Source organism: Choloepus didactylus, chromosome 9 (assembly GCF_015220235.1).
Source record: "Choloepus didactylus isolate mChoDid1 chromosome 9, mChoDid1.pri, whole genome shotgun sequence".
Classification (NCBI taxonomy): domain Eukaryota; kingdom Metazoa; phylum Chordata; class Mammalia; order Pilosa; family Megalonychidae; genus Choloepus; species Choloepus didactylus.
In genome coordinates this window covers 130115266-130127801 of record NC_051315.1, presented here as the reverse complement: position 1 = coordinate 130127801, position 12536 = coordinate 130115266, and positions in this window count along the sequence as shown.

Here is a 12536-nt window from a genome sequence, read left to right as displayed (position 1 = left end):
ACACTTTGAGAATTGAGACTTTCGGGGACCCCCCTGAATGTCACCTTTCACAACTGAGCCTTCGATAAAGCCTGGAGGGCAGAGCACTGGGGGTTGATGTTCTCAGAAAGCTGCTTTCAGGTCCTGTGCAGTCAGGGGCCGAGCTGCAGCTAGACTGCGCAGGGCGGCTGGGGGCTTCCCTGCTGACACTGACCGTGACAGCCCGGCCAGGACCCCACTCCACACCCCTTCACGGAGGGGCTGTGTCCCCAGCCAGGCCCAGCAGGAATTCTACTGTGCAGCAGGAGGCTCTCCAGGTGACCTCTCCTTCTTCAAAGCAAATGTCCGGCATAATTTAGTAGGTTTTTTTTTCTATTTTTATTTTTGTTTTAATTTATCAGACATTTGTATTTGTTTTTCTAGGCTGATGAATTACAAGTGTGTGATAAGCCCCTAAAACAACACCTGAGCTAAGTCTTTTAAATTTTTATTTAAAAAACAAAAAACATTAGGAATTAAGCTCCAAATCTAGCCCAAGTTTTCTAAGCCAGATCTTCGTAAACTCATCCATTCCACTCTTATGACAAAAGGTACTAATGTCTCAAGGGTCAATTCAAAAAACAAAAACTATCTCTCTTCAAAAATACCCAATGACTCTGCAGCACTTTCTCCAGTCTTTGGAAAAGATTTAATTCTTAGCAGGGACTGTGTTTGCAGCCAGGAGTGACGGCAATCCAATATTCAAAGAATGAGTGATTGGAAGAATCCTAAACCTGAAGTGAATTATAGCAGCGTATTTCAAACAACAAGAAAAGCAAGTGGCTGCGAGGGCTAAGAATCAAACAGATGTCTGGCTCTGGCTAAACCACTCGTTTTGGATACTGCAGCTCAAGAGGGTTTCGAAAGTGTCAACCCCGCCTGCTTAATTTTCCCTGTCTGGACCCTTCTGCTACCTTAAGGAAGGGATAAGGGGAAAAGGAGGCAAGCTACTCTGTGCAGGTTTCTGAATCTAGAACAGCATCTGTGGTCCAAGAAAGACATTCTGTAGAGCAATCAAAATAAATATGTAGCTGATATAATATTGAAAACTTAACTGAAGGCCTCCCATCTTTTGAAGTAGTTCCATATTAAATGGCCTCAGGCAAAACTAAAGCGGTTGCCTTCTGATATTGTCCATTCACATTCTTTGTGCTTTATGGAGAAACAGGTTGAAAATTCTGTGTACCAGTCTGCTAGAAATCTGGATCTTAAGGAGAGGCATCCAACATGCTTAAGGAAGACAGGGGGCTTTGGACTTCCCTGGACACTTCTCTTTTGGCATCATTTCTCCCACCCCAACCTCACTAACACCTAGCCCAGGCTTTAAGTTGTGTCATTAGCTGACAGAGGACACCTGGGAATAGGTTCTTCTCACCTTAGAGATGATTGTGCGTTGTGGCATTTTGGCATCTCGCTGTCGGTCCTGAACTGTTGTTCTCTGAGCACTAGGCACAGCTGCACAATCAGGAGAACATCAAACCCAAACTCCCGTCAACGTGATTCACAAGCGGAAGGTGGCCTGGCTCCTCTCTTTTTCAGAATGAAACCTTTCCTTCCAGCTGCACCCAGGAGAAAGATCATGCGTCACATCCGGGATAAATATGCTCTGGTCAGGTGGAAGGAAGCAATGTGGATGTCAAAGTTCATGCATCTCTGGAGAAGAGGTCCAAGGAACTCTAGGTTTTCCACTCTCAATTGATCCAGAAGAACGTCCTCGATCCCTCGAACCAAGAACATTTCCATCCTGGTGTTGTCTTGTCTTTAGACATTTAGATAAAAGTATAGTCTTTTCCACTCCAATTTGAAAACTTCCTTAACTCAGAGGAGCAATAAAGTCGGAGGAAATTTATCACTTTTCTCGATTGCAAAAAAGGGATCAATCACACAAGGCTACCCCGCACCTTCCTCAATTTGCCCTCCTTCTTCTCAGGTAGGAGGAAACCCAGGCCAAGCATTTGCTAACAAGGGAGAACTTGCACCAATTCATGAGCTGCTCCAGCTGAGAATCAACAGATGCCTTTGTTTTTCTTGTTGTTAGGTTGCTTTAAAAAAAATCCCCCAAACACACTGAAAGCTAGGAGAGTCGTGGAAAACTGCTTCTGTCTTCCAGAAGGTGTGATGGCTCTTAGGACCATAATTTGGGTGGATTGTGGTGGAAGGTAAGGATTCGTAGTGGATTTCTCTTCTCGCTTCTTTGCTGTAAAAAGTGGAAGTGAGAGAAGGAGTTTCCACCGGGAAGCTGTCCCTAACATGATCAATGCCTGAACACTCCTCTACAACTTCCTTGGTCAGAGGATATTTATCCTGGTTTCAGTGATATCTGATTGACAGGATTCTCATTATGTCTGAGACGATCTGGACCCCCATAGTCCAGTACCGTAGCCTGTGGCCGCAGGTGGCTGTTGAGCACCTGAAACGTGGCTAGTCCAGCTGGTTGTGCTATAACATGCACGGCATTTCAAAGACTTAGAACAAAGAAAAGAATGTATGATTTTTCATTAATATTGTGAATATTGATGACATGTTGAACTGATAATATTTCGAGTTGGGATAAATAAAATATGTGGCTAAAATTGACTTCCTCTAATGCAAATCAAAACCACAATGAAATATCATCTCACACCTACTAAAATGGCCATTATCAAAAAAACAGAAAACTACAAGTTCTGGGGAGGATGTGGAGAGAGACGCACACTTTCTACTGTTGGTGGGAATGTAGAATGGTGCAGCCACTCTGGAAGGCAGTCTGGAGGTTCCTCAGGAAGATAAGTATAGAATTTCCATATGATCCAGCAATCCCATTACTAGGTATATACTCAGAAAAACTGAAAGTAGGGACACAAACAGATATTTGCACACCAGTGTTTATAGTGGCATTATTCACAATTACCAATAGATGGAAACAGCCCAAATATCCAACAACTGACAAGTGGATAAACAACTTGTGGTATATATGTATAGTGGAATATTATGCAGCTGTAAGACAGAACAAAGTCATGATGCATGTAATGATGTGGATGAAACTCGAGGACATTCTGTTGAATGAAATAAGCCAGAAAGAAAAAGACAAACACTGTACGGTCTCACTAATATGAAGTAACTATAATGAGCAAACTCTGAGAGTTAACATTGAAAGCACAGGTTATCAGGAGAGAGAAAGTGGGCAGAGATTGGGCAATCGATGCTTAAGGAGTGCAGAATATTCAATAACGTTGCTAGTAAAGGTTCAGAAATGGAAGCACAATTCTGTGTGATGGAAGCACAATACTATAAGAGTAATTAACAAAGCTGAGTGTGAGTGTGGTTGAAAGAGGAAGGCTAGGGTCGTGTATGTCACCAGAAGTTAAGCCAGAGGCTAAAAACTGGGACTGTATAACTTAGTGAAACCAAGACTGGACAATGATGGTGGTAAATTGTACAAATATAAGAAAGTTTTTATGTGAACTAGAACAAATGTACATCGCTATTACCAGGTATTAGTAATAGGGTGGTATATAGGAAAATATAATTACTGTAAACTAAGATCTATAGTTAACAGTAACATTGTAATATTCTTGCATTAATTGTAACAAAGGCACTATAGCAAAGCCCAATGTTAATGATAGGGGGGTATAAAGGGTACAGGATTTTTTTCTTCAGAAGAAATGAGAATGTTCTCATATTAACTGTAGTGGTGAATGCATAACTGTGTGATTATAACAATAGCCATTGATTGTACACTTAGGATGGAATGTATGGCACGTGAATAAAACTGTTAAAAAACTAATAGGGCACAGGATAAGGGGTATGGGATGTTTTGGGTTTTCCATTCATTTTTATTTGATTTTTTGGAGTAATGAAAATTTTCTAAAATTGATTGTGGTGATGAATGCACAACTATGTGATGATACTGTGAGCCATTGATTGTATATTTTGGATGGATTATATGGTGTGTTAATACATCTTAATAAAACTGCATACAAAATTAACTTCCTCTGTTTTTCTTTTTCACTGTGGCTACTAGAAAATTTAAAATTACATATGTGCTTCATCTTAGATTTCTATTGGACAGTGCTGAGGTAAACAGTTAAAAAGCTCTTCTCTGGGTTGGGTTGAAACTGACCTTTTCTAATCTCTGCTCAGTCTTGCCTTCAGAAGTAATAAACAAAATTCTTCAACATGACAGTCCACCCAATATTTGAGAAGAGTCATCATCCCTACCTCATCTTTCCTTCTCATGCAGACTAGCCCCTCCTTTCAAACATTTCTTCTATGTCACGTGTTAAAGACTATTTATCCAAAACTTGGAAAAAGACAAAATGATTCTTGCTATCTTGCTGGACCATAAGCCTAGTTCACTGAGACTGGGCTCTCTCCAGGAGTGTCATTTTGACTTTATGGGGCTCTAAAACATCTTGTCCCTTATCAGCTGCAGATCATTGCTCAGATTTTAAACTGTAGAAACTAGTGAAAGAGCAATAACCCAAGGTGAAAAGCAAAAATTCTACAAATTGATCACTGGGGGTTATGGTGAAGGGGTCCAGTTGGACTTGGTTCCCATGCCCCCATTTTCCAGTTACTGGGGACACAGCTCCATGTTAGCTGTTGGTCCAGGGCATTGTCCACATCTCGGAGGACAGCCTCCCAACCCACCAGGTCGTTGACCCCACACTGGCACTGAGCCGAGCCCTTAATGGGCTGAGCCACCTTTCTGTTGGACTAGATGCAGCCCTCGATATTTTGCCAATTTTGTTTCAACACTCTCTAGTCAAACTTGATTTTTTCAGGAGAATTTTAAAGCAAATCCCAGATACCATATAACTTTACCAGCAAATACATCAGTATGTACTGCTAACAAATACTTCATATATATATATATATATATATATATATATATATATATATATATGTGCACCGCAATACAAAGCAAGACTCACATCTAAATAAATTGAAAGGAATTTCTTAATCTTAATGTTGTCTGCTATCAGCCCATGTTAAAATGCCCTGATTCTTTGAATGAGAATCCCAACAAGGTCTAAACATTGCATTTTGGTGATAAGGTCTCTTAAGTTTCTTCTAATTTAGAACAATTTTCCCTTTCCTTTCTTTTTATCATAATTCAGGCTTACAAAGAAGTTACAGGAATTCCCAGATATCCTTTACCCAGATTGCCCAAAAATTAACATCTTACCACATCTGCTCTATGTGTGTGTTTATGTGTATGTGTGTATACACACATAGTTGCAGACATGATTATGCCTTAGCCCTAAATATTTCTAAGCTTATTTCATAAAAACAAGGACATTCCCTTTCACAAGCTTGGCAAAATCGGAAAAATCATCGAAGTCAGGAAAATTAATGATACAATATTGCTAATCTAAGGATTGGCAAATTTTTTCTATAAAAGACAGAATAGTAAGTATTTTAGCCTTAAGAGTCCTATGGTCTCTATCACAACTACTCAACTGTGCTGTTGCAGTGGGAAAGCAGACACAGACAATGCATGAACAAACGCTCTTGGCTGTGCTCTGAAGAATCAATGCAAATGTGTGGTTGTGTGTGGATGAATGAACAAATGCGTGTGGCTGTGCTCTGATGAATGAACGAATGTGCGTGGCTGTGCTCTGATGAATGAACGAATGTGCGTGGCCGTGCACTGAAGAACGAATGCATGTGGTTGTGCACCGATGAATGAATGAATGTGTGTGGCTGTGCTCCAATGAATGAATGAATGAATGTGCGTGGCTGTGCTCCAATGAATGAACGATTGCGCTTGTCTGTGTTCCGATGAATCAAAGAACGTGTGTGGCTGTGCTCCAATGAATGACTGTGTGTGGCTGTCTCCAATGAAGCCCCAGCTAGAAAGACAGGCAGCAGCTTGGGGTGCACCCAAAGGCTGTGGTTTGCAAACTCCTGATCCAATCTGTGGGCTTTAGTCAGATTTCACCAATTTTCCCAATCCTGTGCTTTCTAGCATTGCATTCAGTTGTCATGTCTCTTCAGTTTCCTTTGATCTGGAACAGTTTCTAACTAAATCTTTCTTTCGTATAAGTGCCATTTTTGAAGTGTAAGGCCAGTTATTTTGTAAAATGTCTCTCATTCCGAGTTTTTCTGAGGCTTCCTCACGTTCATTATTAGATTCAGGGTATACATTTTTGATGTGAACTCCACAGTGATGTTTTGCTCTTCTCAGGGCTTGGATCATGAGGCTCATCACCTTGGTTTGACTCATTACAGGTCAAGTTAACTCGCTCAAGGTTAACCTGCTAGGTTCCTTCACTAAGAAATTGGTTTATTTCCCTTTGGAAAATACTTATGTGGAGAGGTCTGCAAATGTCCTCAATTCCCCAGCTTTTGCCCACTAATGTTAACATCCATTGATGACCCTTGCCTATATCAATGATTACTATGATGGTTTCCAAATAGTGTATTTCTAAGTCAAGCACCCACTCCACATCTATTATTTGGAGCTTTCCCTTCACCCCTATTTCTTTGTTTGTTTATATCAGCATGGGATCAGCGAGGCTAATTTAATTGAATGGGCTATACCCCTTAACCATAATTATTTATTTTGATGCTCAAATTGTCCCTAATTTGGCCAGAGGGAACACCTTTCAAGGCGGCTCCTGTGTCCTTTTGGCTTATCTCCTCCTTCTTTGAGCTCCTCTTTACCTTCTGGCACAAAACGTTCTAGAATCATCTTTGTACTTTGTCTTCTCCAGACCTGGAATCATCCATTTCTCCAGGGAGCTCTGGTTCCTTCTAAAGAAAGACTTTTTGGTTTCTTTGATTATCTCTCTTGCTCATACACTTTCTTCTTTACTTATTTCTTTTCTTTATCATTTTCTTTCTTCTATTTATTTGAGGTTTAATGTGCTTTTCTGTATCTAACTTCTTAAGGTGGAAGCTTAGGTAATTGATTTTAGACTTTTTTCTTTTCTAATGTAAGCATTTAATAATATAAATTTCCCTCTAAGGCTTTAGTTTCATCCCACAAATTTTATTATGCTTTGTTTTGATTTTCAATCACTTAAAAATATTTTATAATTTCTCTTGTAATCACCTTTTTGACCCATGGTTTATTTAGAAGTACATTTAAAATTGCTGAACATTTGAGGACTTCCCATGTATCTTTCTGCTGTTGATTTCTAATTTAATCCTTTTGTGGTCAGAGAACATATAATGCATGATTTCAAAGCTTTACAATGTCTTGAGACTTGCCTTATGGCCCAGAATTTGGATTATCTCGGCAAGTGTATATTTTGCTGTTGTCCAGGGGTGTGTGCTATGAATACCACTTGGTGATAGTATTGTTCAAGTCCTCCATATCCTTATAGAATTTCTGTCTAATATCTTATTAATTACTGAAAAAGAAGTATTTAAATTTCTAACTATAATTGTGGATCTGTCCATTTCTCCTTTCAGTTCTGACAGCTTTGGCTTCATAGATTTTTCAAACTCTGTTTTTGGGTACTTATACATTTACTATTGTTACGTCTTCCTGATGAAGAGAATTCTATCATTTTGAAATGTCTCTCTTCATGACTTGTAATATTCCTTGTTCTGAAATCTACTTTGATATTACTATAACCACACTCCAGATTTCTTTTGTTTGGTGCTTGTATGACATGCAATTTTCCATTTTTTTAAAACTTAATCTGAATTTATACTTAAACACAACATATAATTGGATCTTGCAGTTTTAGGGACTCTGACAATCTTTTCTTTTTTAAGAAAACAAAACGTGAAATGTATTAAATTATCTTTCTGCATCATCACATTGATCACATGATTTTTCTTTTTTTTAAATAAATATTATTAGAGAAGTTGTAGGTTAACAGACAAATCATGAAAAAATAGAGTTCCTGTATACCTTGCCCCCCCATTACTAACACCTTGAATTAGGATGGTAACTTTGTTACCACCGATGAAAGAATATTATTATAATTGTTCTATTAACTGCACTCCATAGTTTACATTAGGGTTCACTACTTATGTTGTACAGTCCTATGCTTTAGATTTTTTTTTATTCTAGTAACATATTTATTCAGAGTAATGACCTACAATTTATCTTTATTCAAATATATAATCCAGTGGTATTAATTACATCCACAATGTTGTGCCACCATCAGCACTATCCATTACCAAAACATTTCCATCACTCCAAACAGAGACTCTGCACCAATTAAACATTAAATCCCCATTCCCTACCCCCACCCTAGCCCCTGGTAACCTGAAGTCTAGTTTCTGACTTTATGAATCTGCTTATTGTAATTATTTTATATCAGTGAGATCACATGATCTTTGTCCTTTTGTGTCTGGCTTATTTCACTCAACATGATGTCTTTAAGGTTTATCCATGTTGTTGCATGTAGCAGGACTTTGTTTCTTTTTATGGCTGGATAATATTCCATTGTATGTAAATACCACATTTTATTTATACATGCATCAGTTGATGGGTACTTGAGTTGCGTCCACATTTTGGCTATTGTGAATAATGCCACTATGAACATTAGTGTGCAAATATCTGTTCAAGTCCCTGCTTTCAATTCTTCTGGGTATACACCTAGAAGTGGGATTGCCAGATCGTATGATAATTCTATAATTAACTTTCTTAGGAACTCCCAGTATTCCCAGTGGCTGCCCTATTTTACATTCCCACCAGCAATGAATGAGTGTTCTTATTTCTCTGTATCCTCTCCAACTCATGTTGCTATTATTTTTAAATAGTAGCCATTCTAGTGGATGTTAAATGGTCTCTCATTGTTTTGATTTACACTTCCCTAATAGCTAATAATGATAAGCATCTTTTCACTTGCTTTTTGACAATTTGTATAGCTTCTTTGGAGAAGTGTCTTATTCAACTTTTTGCCAATTTTTAAATTGGGATATTTGTCTTTTAGTCATTGATTTGTAGGAGTTCTTTATATATTCTGGATGTCAATTATTGGATATGTGGTTTCCAAATATTTTCTGCAGGTTGTTCTGTAGGTTGTTTCTTTGCTTTAGTGATTAAAGTCTATTGATGCACAAAAGTTTTTAATTTTGATGAAGTCCCATTTATCTATTTTTTCTTTTATGGCTAATGATTTTAGTGTAAAGTCTAAGATTCATTGCCTAACACAAGGTCCTAAAGATGCTTCCTTATGTTTCTTCTAGGAGTTTTGTAGTTTTGGTTCTTATATTAGGTCTTTAATCCACTTTGAGTTGTTTTTGTATATGGTGTGAAGTAGGGGCCTCTTTCGTTCTTTTGCATACGGATATCCAGTTCTTTCAGCACCATTTTTGCAGAGACTATTCTTTCCTAATGGAGTGGACTTAGCACACTCGTGTCAAAATCAATTGGCCATGGATGTGAGGGTCTAGTTCTGAACACTCAGTTTGATTCCATTGGTCTATATGTTTGTCCTTTTGCCAGTACCATGCTGTTTTGACCACTGAAGCTTGGTAATAAGTTTTAAGATTGGGAAGTGTGAGTCCTCTAACTTTGTTCCTTTTTCAAGATGGTTTTGGCTATTCAGGGCCCTTACCCTTCCATATAAATTTGATGATTGGCTTTGGCTTCTACATTTTCTGTAAAGAAGGCTGTTGGAATTTCTGCTTGGGATTATGTTAAATCTGCAAATAGTTTTGACATTTTAACAATATTTAGTCTTCCAATTCATGAACATGGAATATCCTTCTATTGATTTAGGTCTCCTTTGATTTCATTCAGCAATGTTTTTTTTAGTTTTCCAAATATAAGTCCCTTGCATACTTGGTTAAATTAATTCCAAGGTATTTGAGTCACTTAGTTGCTATTGTAGATGGATTTTTTTTCTCTTTAGATTGTTTATTATTAATGTATATAAATGCTACTGATTTTTGCATGTTGATCTTGTACCTGACCACTTTGCCGAATTTATCAGCTCTATTAGCTTTGTTGTGGATTTTTCAGGATTTTTTATATAAAGGATCATGTCATCTACAAATAGGAAAAGTTTTACTTCTTCATTTTCAATCTGGATACATTTAATTTCTTTCTCTTGCCTAATTGTTCTGTTAGAACTTCCAGCACAATGTGGAATAGCAGTGGTGACAGTGGCACCCTTGTCTAGCTCCTGGTCTTGAAGGGGATGCTTTCAGTCTTTTGCCATTGAGTATGATGTTAACTGTGGGTATTTCATATACGTCCTTTATAATGTTGAGGAAGTTTCCTTCTATTCCTAGTTTTATAAGTTTTTTTTTTTTTAATCAAGAAGTGATACTGAATTTTGTCAAATGTTTTCTGCATCAATTGAGATGATTGTGTGGGTTTTTTTCCTTCATTCTATTCATGTGGTATATGATATTAATTGATTTTCTTATGTTGAGCCACCCTTGCATACCTGAGATAAATCCAACTTGATCATGGTGTATCGTTCTTTTAATGTGCTGTTGGATTTGATTTGCTAGCATTTGTTGAGGATTTGTGCATCTATATTCATAGAGGATGTTGGTTTGTAATTTTCTTTTCTTGTGATATATTTATGAGGCTTTGGTATAGGATGAAGGCCTCCCAGAATAAGTTAGGAAGTGTTTCCTCCTCTTTACTATTTGGGAGGAGTTTGAGCAGGATTGGTGTTAATTCTTCCTGAAATGTTTGCTAAATATCATTAGTTAAGCCATTTCGTCCTGAGCTTTTCTATTTGGGGATGTTTTGATTATTGATTCAGTCTCTTTACTTGTTATTGTTTGATCTTTTCCTTCTTCAATCAGTGTAGGTACTTTGTATGTTTCTAGGAATTTGTCCTTTTCATGTAGGTTATCTAATTTGTTGGAATACAGTTTTTCAATGCATCCTCTTATACTCCTCTTTATTTCTGTGGTGTTGGGGTAATAATGTCCCCTCTTTCATTTCTGATTTTAATTATTTGCATCTTTTCTTTTTTTGTCAGTCTTGTCAATTTTATTGATCTTCTCAAAGAAACAACTTTTGCTTTTATTCTTTCCATTGTTTCATTTTTTTCCTCTGTTTCACTTACCTCTTTTCTAATCTTTATTTCCTTCCTTTTGCTTTCTTTGCCCTTACTTTGCTGTTTTTCTAGATCCTCCAATTTTGAGCTTAGGTCTCTGATTTGAGAGCTTTCTTCTTTTTCAAAGTAGGCACTTAGAGTTATATATGTCTCTCTCAGCACTGCTTTTGCTGCATCCTGTAAGTTTGGGTATGTTGTGTTTCATTTTCAAGGCTTTTCCTAATTTCCTTTGTGACATCTTGAGGGGTTTCTTAATTCCCACATATTTGTGAATTGTCCTGTTCTCCCTCTGTTATTGATTTCTAGCTTCATTACATTATGGTTGGAGTTAGTATATATGGTATGATTTCGATATATTTTTTTAATTTTTTGATTTGTTTTGTGAGCTAACATGATCTATCCTGGAGAATGGACTATATGCACTAGAGAAGAAAGTATATTCTGCTATTTTTGGTGAAATGTTCTATAAATGTCTGTCAGGTCTAGTTGGTTTATAGTATCTATAAAGTCTTCTATTCCTTTATTGATCTTCTGTCTAGTTGTTCTCTCCATTATTGAAAGTGGTGTATTGAAGTCACCTAATATTAATATAGAACCATCTATTTCTCCCTTCAAATCTGTCAATATTTGCTTCATATACTTTGGGGATCTGCCATTAAGCACATATATAATTTTTATCTCTTCCTCTTGAATTGACCCCTTTATCAATGTGTAATGAACTTCTTTGTCTCTCATAACACTTTTTGACTTAAAGTGTATTTTATCTGATATTAGTATAGCTACCCCAGCTCTCTTGTTTACTATTTACAAGGTACTCTTTTCCACCCTTTTATTTTCAATGTACTTCTATCTTTGAATTTAAGGTGAGTCTCTCAGAAACAGCATATAGTTGGGTCATGCTTTCTAATCAATTTTGCATCTCTGGTTTTTGACTGGAGAGTTTAATCCATTTATATTGAAAGTAACTACTGAATAATGCAGGACTTTCTTCTGCCATTTTGCTATGTGGTCCTTGTGATTTATGTATTTTTCTGTACCTAAATTCTTCCATTAATGCCTAGTTTCATACTTATTTGATTTTTTGTAGTGTACCATTTTGAGTCCCTTCTCATTTCTTTCTGTATATGTTTTCATGTATTTTCTTTGTGGTTCCCATGGGGCTAAATTTAATTATCCTTGTTCATATTCATTGAGCTACTTGGATCTATGAGTTTATAGTTTTCATCAAATTTGGGCAAGTTTTGGCTAGTTTTTCAAATATTTTTATCCTCATTTGTGGGAATACAATTTCACTTACATTAGACTTCTTGATATTATTCCACAATAAAACTTATATCTTTGTGATATTAACACGTTTACAACTGAAAACTTAGTCTAGTCAAGAATAAAGAACGTCTACTTATTTTTTCACATCTGTTTTTTAGGTTTTACTGTCTTCCCCTCCTTTGCACTTACAGCACTGTCTCTGCCTCCCAGCCGTATGTGTTTTCTGGAGCCCCAGCTCAGCAAGACTGCAGGAGGCCGGCCTTCTCTCAAAGCACTGAC